The sequence below is a fragment of the Aquarana catesbeiana genome, linkage group LG13, assembly GCF_042186555.1.
Source record: "Aquarana catesbeiana isolate 2022-GZ linkage group LG13, ASM4218655v1, whole genome shotgun sequence".
Taxonomy (NCBI): Eukaryota; Metazoa; Chordata; class Amphibia; order Anura; family Ranidae; genus Aquarana; species Aquarana catesbeiana.
Genome location: NC_133336.1, coordinates 94,410,306 through 94,427,504, shown reverse-complemented (window position 1 = coordinate 94,427,504; position 17,199 = coordinate 94,410,306).

The following is a 17,199-nucleotide window of genomic DNA, read 5'->3' as shown; positions in this document are numbered from 1 at the left end:
TTTAAATATTGTTCCTGGGGGTGTCTATAGCATGCCTGTAAAGTGGCGCATTTTTCCCGTGTTTAGAACAGTCCCTGCACAAAATTACATTTCTAAAGGAAAAAAAGTCATTTAAAACTGCTTGCGGCTGGAATGTAATGTTGCGCCCCCCCAGCCCATTACCAGGCCCTTTGGGTCTGATATGGATATTAAGGTGAACCCCGCACCCAAATTTGAAAAAAAAGGCGTGGGGGCCCCCAGTCCCTGTATACGCTGTACAGCAGCAGTATACAGGCGGTCCCCAGGTTACAAACAAGATAGGGACTGTAGGTTTGTTCTTAAGTTGAATCTGTTTGTAATTTGGAACAGGTACATTTTGTAAGTGTAGCTCCAGCCAAAAAATTTCTTTTTAAACTTTTTGGATAACATAGGGAAGGGTTATCATCACCCCTGTAACATTTGTTTTGTTGTCTGTGCCCCTGTTCAGAAGATTTCACCTCACTTTCTGTCCCAATGACAATTGGATTTTGAAAATTTTGGGTTATTAAGGAAACAAGGATTGGTGATAAAGCATCAGTGGGAAGACACCTTTTTCCCATATTAACTCTTACAGGAGAGAATTTCCCTTCCTAGGGGTAGATTTCCTCTCACTTCCTGCTGTCTCCCTCCGTTTGTAAGTAGCAGTGGTTTGTAAGTCGGATGTGTGAAAATAGGGGACTGCCTGTATAAACTATACGGCCTGCCCTCTACACTCTGCGGAAAATTGGGCCTTAGGTGTTGGTGGTACCAGAACACTGTAAGCCCTCACAGTTACTCTTGGTGGGTGCTGGAACGGGCCCTGCTGTGAAATATTATATCAAGAATTGTAATTACATGCCCCTGTTAAATGGGCAGAAAAATTGGGCCTTAGGCGGTGGTGGTGGTGATGGCGCAACACTGTAAAGCCTCACAGATACTTTTGTTGAGTGCAGGAACAGGCCCTGCTGTGAAATATTAGATCAAAAATTGTAATTGCGCGCCCCTGTTAAACGGGGCAGAAAAATTGGGCCTTAGGTGGTGGTGGGACAACACCTAAAACCTCACAGATATACTTTTGTTGAGTGCAGGAACAGGCCCTGCTGTGAAATATTAGATCAAAAATTTTAATTATGCGCCCCTGTTAAACAGGGGCAGAAAAATTGGGCCTTAGGCAGTGGTGGTACAACACTGTAAAGCCTCGCAGATACTTTTTTTTGAGCGCAGGAATAAGCCCTGATGTGAAATATTAGATCAAAAATTGTAATTACACACCCCTGTTTAACAGGGGCATAAAAATTGGGCCTTAGGCAGTGGTGGTGGTGCCACAACAGTGCAACCCCTCACAGACACCCTTGTTGTGCGCAGGAACGAGCCCTGCTGTTAAACATTTGATCAAAAATTTGAATTATGTGCCCCTGTTTAACAGGGGCAGAAAAATTGGGCCTTAGGTAGTGGTGGTGGTACCCTGAACCGAAAATATTCTTAGAAGCTATCATCATGAAATTTGAGGAGGCATAGGATAGTCACTCAGCATATGCAGTCTTCAAGGGATCCTGCATCCATAGAAAAATCATTTGGTTACATCAGCATCAGGTGCTTGGTAGCTGGTGATCCAAGACTGATTCATTTTTATGAATGTGAGCCGATCAACAGAGTCTGTGGACAGGCGCACTCTGTGCCTCCAGCAGCACTGAATGTGCATTCAGATAGAACGCTGGATGCAGGACAGGCCAGTAGCTCAATTGCATATTGAGCAAGCTCTGGCCAGTGGTCCATCCTCAAGACCCAGTAACCCAGTGGATGTTCTGGTGGAAAGGTCTCCAAGTCTGATCTTGCCCCTAGATATTCCTGCACCATGTAATTCAGACGCTGGCGATGGTTGCTGGAACTGATCAGACCTGGGCGCTGAGGACTGAAGAATTGCCTGAAGGCATCGTTCAGCTGGCCACCTTCTCCACCGCTCTTTCTGTGACTGAATGAAGCCTCAGCAACGCATTGTCCAGTACCAGGAAATTGTAACCTCCCAGGCTCTGAAAACACATTGCACAAACCTTTCTGCAAGGCCTCCCAAAGTTGTTTCATCCTCTGCTCCCTCTGCGAAGGCTGGAGTTCTGCAACCTTACCCTTGTAACGTGGATCAAGAAGGGTTGCCAGCCAGTAATGATCCCTCTCCTTGACACCACAAATCCCAGGGTCCTTTTGCAGGCTTTGCAGGATCAGGGAGGCCATGCAGCGTATGTTTGCAGAGGCATTCGATCCTGAGTCCTCTGGGTCAGGATCACATGATTAAGGATCAAATGATCCTCAACCACCTCCTCTCAGCCACGTACAATTCCATGGGCTTCTAGGGACTGAAAACGATCCCTTGAAGACTGCTGCTGATACTGAGTGTTATCCTCCACCTCCATGCTGACACAATCCTCCTCCTCTTCTTCCTGTGTGATCAGCGGGCCTGCAGGAATACTAGAATCTGGATAAAGGGGGCCTTGAGAGGTAAGGAAGTCCTCCTCTTCCTCCCGCTGTTCTGCCTCTAGTGCCCTGTCCATTATTCCATGAAGCATGTGCTCCAACAGGAAGACAAGAGTGACAGTATCACTGATGCATGCACTGTCACTGCTCACCATCCTTGTGGCCTCCTCAAATGGTGACAGGACAGTGCATGCATCCTTGATCAGTAGCCACTGGAGTGGCGAAAAAAAGCCAAGCTCCCCTGACCTGGTGCCATAGTCACACAGGTACTCATTGATTGCCCTCTGCTGCGTGTGCAGCCACTGCAGCATTGCCAACGTTGAGTTCCACCTGGTGGGCATGTCAAAAATGAGGCGGTTCTTGGGAAGGTTGCATTCTCTTTGAATGTCACCCAGCCGAACACTGGCATTATGTGACCGGTGGAAATGACAGGGAACATGGGTCAAGTGTCCCTGTTGGAGGGCGGAGAGGAGGTTGGTGCCATTGTCGCATACAAACATTCCTGGCTGAAGCTGGCGTGGCGTCAACCACCTCTGAGCCTGCCTCTGCAGAGCTGACAATCTCTGCCTCAGTGTGGCTCCTGTCCCCTAAGCAGACCAACTCAAGCACCGCATGGCATCTTTTTGTCTGAGTGCTTGTGTAACCCCTTGAATGCCTACAGAGCACTGCTGGTTCAGAGGAGAAATCTGCAGAGGAAGAGGCCATAGAGGAAGAAGAAGAGGGGGGGGAGGAGAGAGCTTTGGCAGAATCACCACTAGCATTTTGGAGGCGTGGTGGCGGAACAAGCTCCAACGATACTGAACCCTGTCCTGCATCCTTCCCAGCTGCCAGCAGAGTTAAACAGTGCACCGTGAAAGAAAGGTAACGTCCCTGTCCATGCCTGCTGGACCATGAGTCAGCAGTAATTTGTACCTTACTGCTGACCGCTCTGTCCAACAAGGCCAAGACATTGCCTTCCACATGCTGGTAGAGAGCCGGAATGGCCTTCCGTGAAAGGAAATGGCGTTTGAGAACCCGCCACTGAGGTACCGCACATTCCACAAATTCAAAGGGCAGAGTCTACCAGCTGAAAAGGCAGCAGCTGCAGTGCTAGCAATTTGGCCAAGTTGACATTCAGACGCTGAGCATGTGGATGGCTGGGACCGAATTTCTTTCGACGGTTTACCAAGTGGGTAGGGAAATTTGCCTGCTAAAATCAGATTGGATGCAAGTACTTGGGACACCTATTGCTACACCTTCATTCCTCTCAGTGCAGGTTTCTGAGAGAACTGGAGGTATAGTGGGGTTGGAGAACCCAGCTGATGAGGAGCAAGGAGAGGTCTGCCTTGTTCTTTGATGTGGGTCTTTTAAGTGCTGTTGCCAACGGACTACGTGGGAGGTCGTCAAATGTCTGGTCAAGCATGTGGTGCCCAAGCGGCTGCTGTTTTGGCCACGCTTGCTACGCTTCAGAGATATGTTGCAAACAGCAACGGTGCGATCTGCTGCACAAGTGTCAAAAAAGGCCCACACCAAAGAACTTTTCAAAATATGTGGGGAGTCAGCAGCGCCCTTGTCATATACCAGATAAGACCAGAACTGTGTGGACTGCAACAGAGTGAACCAGACATAAATAGGTGAAGGTAAGTTTTTATTAAGGTAAATGCATATACATGTGAACACCCCACCAATACAGAGTGAACAACCCAAACAACCAAACAGTGATAATACACAACCAGCATATGTAGCAAAAGGGAGTACCAGAATCATAGTCAAGCCAGGCCAGGGTCATAAACAGGAGATCAGTAGCTAGGAAGGGAAACAAACAGGACAAGAGAGGATGGATGGATCACATGAGGGATGGGTCAGGTACAAGGCTCAGGGTCCAGGGTTCAGGTAACAGACAGGAAACAGGATCAACAGGTTCCAGGAATCAGGGTTCAGGTATCAGAGGAGCAGGCTGCAGGTCAGGGCTCAAGGACAATACCAGGGCAACATGAGTGTGCACTTGCCAGGTATTTATACTGCAGCTCTGCTAATTAAGGTCAGATGACACCTGTCTGCAGAGGGGAATACCATACTGCCAGGATTCCTCCGCTGGTGGACACCAGTACTGCGGCCCAAAAGTGACAGAATACCAGCAGGAAAAAGCTCTTCTGACAGCTCCAAACTGCCAGGAGACACCTGCTGGTGGACCTCAGTACTGCACACCAAATGATCAATATTACCAGTGGAGGAGACCTTTCCTGACAGTACCCCCCCCTCCAAGGAGCGACCTCTGGATGCTCCAACTAGCCATTGCTGGGGAAAATCCATGGTGTTCAGCCGGGCAGTGGGCACTTCAAAATGGGCAGCAAGCAGTGGTACATCAGGCTGGGCAGTGGGCAGGAACACACCAGGCTGGGCAGTGGGCAGGAACACACCAGGCTGGGCAGCAGGCAGGAACACACCGGGCTGGGCAGCGGGCAGGAACACACCGGGCTGGGCAGCGGACAGGAGCACTTCAAGCTGGGCAGCGGACAGGGGCACTTCAAGCTGGGCAGCAGGCAGGGGCACTTCAAGCTGGGCAGCAGGCACGGGCACTTCAAGCTGGGCAGCAGGCACATCAGGCTGGGCAGCAGGCACGGGCACTTCAAGCCGGGTAGCAGGCATGGGCACTTCAAGCTGGGCAGCAGGCACGGGCACTTCAAGCTGGGCAGCAGGCACGGGCACTTCAAGCTGAGCAGCAGGAACTTCAAGCTGGGCAGCAGGCACATCAGGCTGGGCAGCAGGCACGGGCACTTCAAGCAGGGCAGTAGGCATGGGCACTTCAAGCTGGGCAGCAGGCACATTAAGCGGGGCAGCAGGCATAGGCACATCAAGCTAGGCAGCAGGCACCTCAGGCTGGGCAGCAGGCACATTAGGCTGGAGAGCGGGCACATTAGGCTGGAGAGCGGGCACATCAGGCTGGAAAGCAGGCTCATCAGGCTGGAAAATAGGCACTGGCACCTCCAACTGGAACACTGACCCCTCCAGCTGGAACACTGGCACTTCATGCTGGAAAGCGTACTTCAGGACATCGGACTGGGTAGCAAGCACTGGGACGTCGGACTGGGTAGCAAGCACTGGGACGTCGGATTGGGTAGCAAGCACTGGGAGGTCGGACTTGGTAGCAAGCACTGGGAGGTCGGACTGTATTGGATTAGCTGGTGCGGAGGCAGGTTGGGTTACTGGCAGGATCGTCTTGGTTGGAAAAAACTTTTGTTTTTTCTTTGGCTTAGCCACTGAAGCTCTGTAGGTGAGAGGTGCAGCAGACTGGAAAGGCGGATTGAGCTATGGCAGAGAAGAGGCAACAGTAGCTGGGGGAAGTTCCTGTGGGTTTGTAGGCAGCTTAGAAGAGGCAGGTGGGTTGAATGCAGGATAGGTACAGGAAGCAGAGACCGGATATGAGTATTGGGTTGAGAGCAGCGTATACTGAGCTGCAACTGAGGTTGACATGGTTGATGGGGAAACATACATTTGGGTAGGCTGGTGTTTGGTGGCAGAGGTGGTTTGTTTGGCTGGAGCTGATTGCATCATGTCAGACCATGCTGAAAGTATAGGTTGTACAAACTGTGCTTTTAAATCTCCCTGTCTAACAAAAGACTGAGCAGACACAATGCACTCAGCAATCACCTGGGGAACAGGCTGAGTAGTGCTCACAAAAATCGGCAGGATCATCTTCAAGAAGCCACACTAGGGATACAACCTGATTCATATCAAAAGGAGGAGTGAAATCATCACTGCCCTCTGGAATACAGGGCAGGGCCAGCTCAGTACAGATCTTGATCAAAGGCTGCACCTCCCCAAACAATATATAACCCTGATCGACCAGGGAGTGAGCCAAACGTATAGTTGCAAACAACTGGTTACTAGACCATCCTTTAAGAGCCTGGCGGCAATAATCACCACTTTCAGATGCCAGCAGAGAAAAATAGATAACCTCATCGGCATTCATGTTTGCAACCAAACTGAATCAAAATGGTTCCCCTGTGCAGCCACTTCCGGTCGGGGATGACCCTGGTATTCTGTCATATACCAGATAAGACCAGAACTGTGTGGACTGCAACAAAGTGAACCAGACATAAATAGGTGAAGGTAAGTTTATTAAGGCAAAGGCATATACATGTGAACACACCACCAATACAGAGTGAACAACCCAAACAACCAAACAGTGATAATACACAACCAGCATTTGTAGCAAAAGGGAGTATCAGAAACGTAGTCAAGCCAGGCCAGGTCAGGGTCATAAACAGGAGATCAGTAGCTGGGAAGGGAAACAAACAGGACAAGAGAGGATGGATGGATCACAGGAGGGACGGGTCAGGTACAAGGCTCAGGGTTCAGGAAACAGGATCAACAGGTTCCAGGAATCAGGTATCAGAGGAGCAGGCTGCAGGTCAGGGCTCAATGACAATACCAGCGCAACATGAGTGTGCACTTGCCAGGTATTTATACTGCAGCTCTGCTAATTAAGGTCAGGTGACACCTGTCTGCAGAGGGGAATACCTGCTCCATACTGCCAGGATTCCTCCGCTGGTGGACGCCAGTACTGCGGCCCAAAGGTGACAGAATACCAGCAGGAAAAAGCTCTTCTGACAGCTCCAAATTGCCAGGAATCACCTGCTGGTGGACCTCAGTACTGCACGCCAAATGATCAATATTACCCGCGGAGGAGACCTTTTCTGACAGCCCTGCACCTGCTTAGCTCTGCGGTGTGATGCAATAGGGTGGCTGCCCTTAAACTGCCCCCTGGAGGGCATCTTACCTCGTTGAAGACATGCCACCTCGTTGGAAATGTGCCGCCTCCTCTCTTCTATCAGCCATCCAAGTTGAGTCAGTGACCTCATCATCCCCTCCCTCCTCGTCACTGGAGCAAACTTGGCAGTATGCTCCAGCTAGGAGAACATGACTGTCAGTTTCTTGACCTTCTTGGGCACCCCCTCTCTCTAGGCTGACGTCACTCCCTTCCTCAACTTGGGTACCATCATCGGAGCCTTTAAATTGCTGTGCATCCTCCTGCAGCATGTACCCGACACTGTGGTCGAATAGTTTGGGGGACTCCTCCGTGCATGATGGTGGGGCTAGGGAAGGAGTCACTGTTGACATGGAGCCGATGGAATAGGCCGCTTTGGCAGCTTTGGCAGGCAAACTACTCTGAGCCTGGGTAACAGAGGATGAGGACGGCTTTGTTATCCATTCCACCAACTCTTCTGCATGTTGTGGCTCAATAACACGGCCAGCTGCAGGAAAAAGGACAAGCGTGCCCCATAGCCACGTGCTGAGGATGCACCGTGTCCACGACCAGCACTGTCGACTGCAGACGCAAAACCTGCTTGCCCTCTTTTAGTGGCCTGTGAGCGCCTGCCTCTCCTTGGTGGCCTTCCGGACATGCTGTAAATTTTGTTTAGCAAAAAAACACTACACTGTATTGTGTACTGTGTACACCACCAGGAAAGTAGTAGCAACAGCACTAGGGGTGCGCGGTACTGTGTACACCAACAGAAGTGTAATAACAACTGTGGGTGCACTGTATGTATTGTGTACTGTGTACACTACCAGAAAAGTAGTAGCACTAGCAACTGCACTACGGGTGCGTGCACGGTACTGTGTACACCAACAGAAGTTAAATAACAACTATGGGTGCACTGTATGTATTGTGTACACCACCAGGAAAGTAGTAGCAAATACACTAGGGGTGCACGGTACTGTGTACACCAACAGAAGTTTAATGATAACTATGGGTGCACTGTATGTATTGTGTACTGTGTACTCCACCAGAAAAGTAGTAGCACTAGCAACTGCACTACGGGTGCACGGTACTGTGTACACCAACAGAAGTTTAATAACTATGGGTACACTGTATGTATTATGTACACCACCAGGAAAGTAGTAGCAACTGCACTAGGGGTTCACGGTACTGTGTACACCAACAGAAGTGTAATAACAACTATGGGTGCAATGCATGTATTGTGTACACCACCAGGAAAGTTGTAGCAACTGCACTAGGGGTGCACGGTACTGTGTACACCAACAGAAGTGTAATAACATCTATGGGGGTACTGTATTGACCACCAGAAAAGTATGAGCAACTGTGTATACAGCCTGAAGTATATTAGAAACATTACACCAGGAACAACCTGCAGTCAGATATATATAAAGACTATCTGTGCGTGTGTGTGTGTATGTATGTATGTATATGTGTATATATATATATATATATATATATGTGTATGTGTGTATATATATATATATATATATATATATATATATATATATATATATATATATATATATTAAATACACTGCAGTTAACTGAATAGCCTGCCTGAAGTATATTAGAACCAGTACACCAGGAACGGACTGCAGTCAGTTCTAGCTAAATTGGATACAGTGGATATATATTTTATTTATATATATATAAAAGACTGTGTGTATGTATGTGTGTGTATATGTATGTATGTATGTGTGTATATATATATATATATATATATATATATATATATATATATTAAATACACTGCGCAGCTAACTGAATAATCTGCCTGCCTGTTAAATCTAAATGTGTGGGGCATGGACTTAGTCCCTCTGAGCCATGATTGGCAAAAGGCACCCTGCCTTTGGCCAATTAAGGCTCTCTTAGCTGGGGGCGCTGTGACTGGCCAAAGCATGCAGGTCATGGTGAATGCTCTGGCCAATCATCATACAGCAATGCACTGCGCTCCCGCAGTGCATTGTGGGCCATTACGCGCCACTCGAATTTGACGCGAACGGCCCATAATGTTCGGTTTTCGACGAACGGGTGAACAGACAATGTTTAATTCGAATTCATGTTCGACCTGAACAGAAAGCTCATCCCTACTTATAAGCATACCTGTAGGTACAAGTACAGGTTTATTACCACTTTAAGTACAACTATCTATTTTATAAAAGGCTATACTTTGTCAATATTTTAAGCCAGGTTAGGAGCAATAAAACAAGATCCAAAGGACAAGGGATATTACTTTAGGAGCCAAAGGTCGTGCCAGAGAACCTTAATTGTGATAACCCTGCCTTTTCCACTGCAAAAATTAAGTGGTAGACCTATGATGGTGGTCTCTGTGTCAGTCAGGGTTTACTGGTACCACATCCTCTTTTATACAGACATTGAAACCATAAATCCTAACTTAAAAAACTAAGTAGAATTTTTAATATATTGCACCAAAATTATGTAAAAAAAGTATACATTTTATTTATACAAATCTTAAATTGTTAAAATCACACAACAAAATAATTGGAGATAGAGAAGCTGCAATTGCATATATTGCCAATATTTGCAGATAATTAAGTCCAGATTTCTCCAACACATTTCGAGGGACAGCGCCTACTTCAGGGAGGACTAATGTTAGAGTTTACAATTGTAAACAAATAAAGCAAATTAAGCTTCCAGCAGGAACAATTACATATTTGCGATTACAGCCCACAAGCTGCTCCCATTTACAGTGCCTTGCAAAAGTATTCACCCCCCTTGGCATTTTTCGTGTTTTGTTGCCTCACAGCCTGGAATTAACATGGATTGTTTGAGGATTTGCATCATTTAATTTACAGAACTTGCCCACAACTTTGAAGATGATTTTTTTTTTTATTGTGAAGCAAACAACAAAAAGGACAAAATAACAGAAAAAGTCAATGTGCATAACTACTCACCCTCCTAAAGTCAGTACTTTGTAGAGCCACCTTTTGCGGCTATCACAGCTCCAAGTCGCTTTGGATAAGTCTCTATGAGTTTGCCACATCTTACCACTGGGATTTTTGCCCATTCCTTCTCGCAAAACTGCTCCAGTTGGATGGTTTGCGCTTTTGAACAGCATTCTTTACGTCTGACCACAGATTTTCTATTGGATTGAGGTCTGGGCTTTGACTAGGCCATTCCAACACATTTACATGTTACCCCCTAAACCACTTAAGTGTTGCTCTAGCAGTGTATTTGGGGTCATTGTCCTGCTGGAAGGTGAACCTTCATCAAAGCCACAAATCACACACAGAGTGGTACAGGTTTTGCGCAAGAATATCCCTGTATTTAGCACCATCCATCTTTCCTTCAACTCTGATCAGTTTTCCAGTTCCGACTGCTGAAAAACATTCCCACAGCATGATGCTAACACCACCATGTTTCAATGTGGGGCTGGTGTTCTTTGGGTGATATGTGTTGGGTTTGCACCAGAAATAGGGATTTTTTGATGGCCAAAAAGTTAAATTTTAGTCTCATCAGACCAGAGCACCTTTCTCTATACATTTTGGGAGTCTCCCACATGCCTTTTCGCAAACTCAAAACGTGCCATTTTGTTTTTTGCTGAAAGTAATGGCTTTCTTCTGGCCACTCTGCCCTAAAGCCCAACTCTATGGAGCGTATGGCTTATTGTTGTCCTATGTAGAGATACTACAGTCTCTGCTGTGGAACTCTGCAGCTCCTCCAGGGTTACCTTAGGTCTCTGTCCTGCCACTCTGATTAATGCCCTCCTTGCCCGGTCTGTGAGTTTTGGTGTGCAGCCGTCTCTTGGCAGGTTTGCTGTTGTGCCATGTTCTTTTTCATTTTGTTATGATAGATTTGATGGTGCTCCTAGGGATCATTAAAGATTTGGATATTTTTTTTTTTTTTATAACCCAACCCTGACTTGTACTTCTCAATAACATTTAGTTAGGTGTTGCAGCCTCTGGGGCCTTTCAAAAAGGTGTGTATATGTAATGACAGATCATATGACACTTAGGTTGCACACAGGTGGACATCATTTCACTAATTATGTGACGTCTGAAGGTAATTGGCTGCACCAGAGCTTATTATGGGCTTCATAACAAAGGGGGTGAATATATACGCACATGCCAATTATCAGTTTTTTATTTCTGAAAAATAGTTTTATGTATATATATTTTTCTAATCTTACTTCACCAACTTAGACTATTGTGTTCTGATCCATCACATATAATTCAGATAAAAAAAAAAGCATTGAACTAAAGGCTGTAATGTAACAAAATAGGTAAAAGCCAAGGGGGGGTGAATACTTTTGCAAGGCACTGTATAACCATCAACTACCCACTTTTATTCTTCATTAACTTGGAAGTATTCTGTGTACCTCTTTCCATTTTTTTTCTCCATTTAGCCATTGAATGGTATTTTTGCTTTATCTAATACACCCCATCAATGGTTTTACTTTGGTCCTCCTTAATCTCAGTCGTCCAGGTTTAACATATCAAGTACTGAGCTGCATTGAGTGTGAGCTTTCTTTTCAGTTAATTTTTGATGGTTATAAATGGGAGGAACTTGTGGTCTGTAATCTCATATATGTAATTGATCCTGCTGGAAGCCTAACTTGCTTTATTTGTTTACAACTGTTGAGTCTAACATTAGTCTTCCCTGAAGAAGCGGGCGCTGTCCCGCGAAACGTGTCGGAGAGATCTTGACCTACCATTATCTGCAACTTTTGGCAATATATGCAATTGCAGCTCCTCTATCTCCAATTATTTGTTGTGTGATTTTAACAGATTTTAAAGCTTTGTATAAATAAAATGTATACTTTTTACATAATTTTAGGTGTGGTACCCTAAAAATCCCACTTAGTTTTTTCAGTTAGGAATTTATGGTTTCAATGACTGCAACACACAATTATCCATTTCATTTGTCACATACCTTTTTAAATCTTCAGAAAGAAGAGCTAAGCAATAGTGGGACTATAGGAAATACCAGTTACCTCTAAGCTTCAGACGAAGGACTATGTTGTGGTCAACTTGGGAGGTTTAGAAACTTTAATGCATTACTGTTGTCTACACAAAGTTTTCAGTTGTCTGCTATTATTAAAGGGTTTTAAATATCTTAATCATATACAGCTGAAGCAAATGTGTACTTTTTAGTATGGGTTCAGGAATCCTTCACAGAGAGCTCAGTAACCCACAAATCACTATAGGTAATTACAGTATATCTATGACTATTGTTAAATGCAGATGTATGTAACTTTTAATTTTTCATGTATAGTGTTATATATAAATAATAACCAACTCGCCTACATTTTTTTCCTTTTTCTTTCACATTACAAAAAGAGTTAATTGTCCCTTTTTGTATAAAATATAACAAGAGACCTGTCAGTAAAGCAGTACTGACTAGATATAGCTCCTAATGTGTTTTACTGCTCTTTAAACAATGGCAAAGGCAGTATGGTAGTAAGTGGTTGACAAAATATGCCTTTGGCGACCTTAGTAGTGAAAGATCTAAATGTCCTTTCATGTACCTACAGTGACATCATGACTTCTCCATATAATCAACACTAAAGAAAGAAAGAAATTCCATTGTCAAACAAAAAAGATGTTCAAACTCTGTTTGGATATCTGTGTGTTTATATTCAATCTAGGGCAACCTTGAATCCTGAATACCAGTAGTCTGCATGTCGAAATAATGGCAGTCTTTTTTCCCATTTGTCCCTTAATGGTATCATTCAGTAAAAGTTGTATTATTCCTATCCTGTAAGCATAAGGACACATCAAACGACACCTTCTTATTCACTAACTGACATGTAAAGTCATATGAGGCATTATCACCGTCTTTTATTTCCATGTCTATGTTGCAATAAAGGAAACAGTGTGAGGTTTATATTGTTATATTTGAAAAGCGGTAGTCCCGGTGTATTGTTCACTAGGTCAATACCTTGTATTGTGTATTTTTCTCTAATCCATGCTGATAGAAATATTTTTTAACGGTGATCATTGTATAACATTCCAAAGGCCTGTAAACGTTGCCTCTGATGTTCAGTCATGAATACCATCATGCATGTTATTTTGTTATGGTCTGTAAGGGAAGGTGAATGGCCCCAGAATAATAGTGGCCTGGGTCAGTGGATATGCAACCAGTGGTGAGCATTATAGCGTCTGCTGTATCAAAGGTGTCAGTGCTGGATATGATCATTATTGAGCCACAACAGCTCATGTAGCCAGAGGTGGTGTCTAGTAAATTTACCTTTCCTGGGTAGTATTTTGCCTGGGTCAATTTGTAGTTTTTCTCATTTTGCTTCTCCCCTGTTTTGGATTGATGCAGTTCTCTACTGCCACCACTGGGTGTCACTGACACTCAGGGTAATGGTTATGGGGGCGGTGACAGCCTAGTGCTCTTGAGTATTTATGTCCTCTCTGGTTACCACCAGGAGGTTCAGGCCTATGTTGCATGCCGGGGGAAACTATAAAAGCTTGCAGTGGCCTGGTTAGCTCTCTTAACCCCCCCAAGCTGTGGCCTGCAGAAGTGCGTGCAAGTGTTTGGGCTGTGTAGGCCTGAAGCCTGTATGGAGCCTACCACAGGTGTCAGGAAGGGCATGCCAGCAGACATCATGGTTCCTCTAGATCAGTGGTTCTCAACCTTCTAGGGCCGTGACCCCTTGATAACATTTCCCAAGTTGTGGGGACCCGTAACAGTAAAATTACTTTCGTAGCATGGGTTGTCAGCATGCAAGACAAGTAATTTGCACCCCTGACCCACGGACATTTACCGCTCCCTGACTCCCTTCCACTCGTACAGTATTAAAACACCTTATGGTACATTTTAGGATGTTCTCCTTTCTTTCCCTTTTATCTCTCTATATGCTAATTTCTTGTTTTTTTTACCCCATCCCTCTCTAGCCGTGTTTCTTGTTCTTTTTCTTATTCTTTCTCTCCCTTTTTATTTGTTCTTCCCCCTCTTTTCCTCTCCCTTCCATGCATGCTCTGTTTTTATTCCTTCTCTTACTCTTTGGGGGGTGGGATGAGTGGCAGTGCTGGGGGGAGTTCTGATCAGCCAACTTAGGTGCTCTTGATCAAGGTCATCTGCTAATTTGAGAACTGTAGTGGGGACTCTTAATGGCAACTATAATCACAGATCGTGTTACTCAAAATCTCCGACTTTGTGGTGTCTCGTAGCAGTGACACCTATGCCGAAATCAGGAGATGGCCCCCCAGCCATGCCGTGATCTAGAAGGGCAGCTGCGAAAGGTCTGGGAGAGCAGCGTGGGCATCAGGAACAGCCCAAGATTCGGTGACCCCTGGCAAATCGTCATTCGACCCCCAGGTTGAGAACCACTGCTCTAAATGGACTACTATCCCTCTTCACAGGCTAATTCCTGCTTCCTCTTGTACACATCAGTGTGCTCATGTGCACAGGTGACAGATGCTGGTGCCAAATGGGCTATTTAAACTGTGTCAGTGCTCAGGATCAATGCTGCTTTGTATTTCAGCCCTCCCTGTATCCTGTGATCCTGTTATTCTGTATCCTGATTCCAGTTGCTGACCCGGCTTGTCTGACCACTCTCCGACCTCTGCCTGCACCGACCCTGGCTTGTCCTTGACCTCCACTTCTGTTTGCCCCATTTGCTTCTCTTCCACCAATTGGCTCCTGACCCAGCTTGTACCCAGACCATGCTCCTGCCTGCTCCTCTGTACCTGATCTGCCCTGCCAGTGTATAACCTGGCTTGCCTGACTCTGCTTCCTGACACATCCTGCTGTGCCTGCTGTTCTACAGCCTGCTACCAGTGCATGCCTCACCTTCCCGCTGTCGCCAGTACCTGCCCGCTTCAGTCTGCTACCCACCAGCTGTCTACCAGCCGCCTGCTTCACTGAAGACTACCGATGACCTCTCCTGCCTGGCGTGTATACCCTCTCTGCTACTGGCAAGACCTACAAGCACTAATGCCACTCTGCACTCCTGTGCCTTCTGTTCACACTACCAGGGGCCCCGAGTCAGAGGTGTAAGACAGACCTTCCTCATCATTTCAGGCTCTGCTACCAGGTACATAACCGGATTCCTCAAGCTGTCCTGCCTGACTGAGGAGGGTATAGCGTACAAAGTGGCAGAGCCTGATGGAAGTCCTGCTGGAGAGGGATCGGTGTCTCAGAGGATCCTGGCACTCCCTTGGATAGAGGAAGACACTTAAAAATATCCACTGGTGTGGAAAAAGAAAAAAAAGGTTGCCTGTGGCACACATTCCTAACCCAGATCAATGGAAAATTAAAAAAAAATAGACTTCAAAGAAGATCAGTGAACACAGAAAAAATTGCCATAATGTTAACTGACTCTTAAATGAAACAGAATAACTGGGATTGTATCCAGATAAAAAGTAACAGTGATGGTAAACAAGAGAATATAAATTCCTAGGGGCCTCCTAAAACTCATACCCAGCATTCCTTGTAGCTCACACCGGTGCTCACCTTGAGGGATTGTTTTCACTGTCAGCTGAATACAGTGATCCCAGCCCCAGTGGCTCTCGGTTTATTGGGGGCTGCAGTGGCTTCAGTGGCTCTGTACCACGGAGCGAAATCTGGCACATTAAGCCGATGTATCCATGCACCCCCAGGCCCTTGACTGTCACTACCAGTGACATGCCTTATTCAATCAACACTTGTGAGTGCATACAACTTGTTTTTATGCAATGTTTTTAATAAACAAGCTTGCTACACTTTGCAGGCTCCTTGGCGCCTTTATTTGTTTACATTGAAAATATCCACTGCCTGGCTGTGGAGTTCTAAAGACAGTGATGCCTGAAGGTCCTTATTTTGCAATACGTCATGGTCCTCATAATGCATTGAGGCAACAGGAGTGTGGTTGAATCTGAAAACCCTGTTGCTATTGGAGGTGACTGGCGCCCCTTTCATTGTCATGTGACACTACAGCCATGGATCCACCCTAGGGTAATGCTAGCCCTCTCTCTGCTCTGGAGGTAAGTCCACCCTCTACCTCAGCCAGGAGGGGTGCTACACCTGTTAGATTCAAACCTGTCTGTCCATGTCTATGTGAAAGCAGGAATATTAAATCTTGAAAATGGTCATTAACTGTAGGATAATAGTGACAGTTTTTAGCACTCTCACTTTGAGACATCTGACCCTATTTCAGGGAGCCTTGTGAAATACCCATAGGTTTGTGCGTGTCAAGAGTTGGTCCATATTTTGTAAATAATAAAGCATGATAATGCTTCAGTTTATTAATCCAGGAATGAACAAACAGGCATTATTAAGTCGGGGTCCACTATTGATTGTTACCTACCCACTCTTTAAAGCCAGTATTGGCTGTTACCTCTATTTCCCCTGTTTATTCAGGGTAATTGTTTGGTCCCACACATGCTTCAAAGACTCCATGGGCCAGTCTTAATTATTAACGGTTATCTTTCATCTATCAGGGTGTTTGCATGAACCTACATGCCACACACACTTTTTAGAACTGGCATTGGTTGTTATGTCTGCTACCCTTTTTGAATCAAGGTCATTGATTTGTCCCATACAGTACATATGCACTCAGTGGACGCCATATTGGTCGCTACTTCTTCCTTCTTGAATCACGGTCATTGCTTGGTCTCACCCACCATATACACTCCATAGGTTCGGTATTGGTTGTTATATCTGCTACTCTTCTACAATCAGCATCACTGCTTGATCCTACACACCAAATACTGTACACCTCATGGGCTCAGTATAGGTTTTTAACTCTTCTACCCTTCTACAATCAGGGTCACCGCATGGTTTACATACCATATACCTCGATGCAGATGGTTTATTTCCTGTAATGCCCCTGTTTCTATGTAACCAGTGAGGTTGTAATCGTGTTACAGCTGAATGAGGGATAAGTTTTATGCCCTTTACAATTGTGATGAAGAGTAAATTATACTCCATAGGTTACTGAGATCTGGTAGAACAAGTTTTTGGAGTTGTGAAGTATTGTGCCATTGATGATTAGCAGAACAAACGGGACACATTGTATC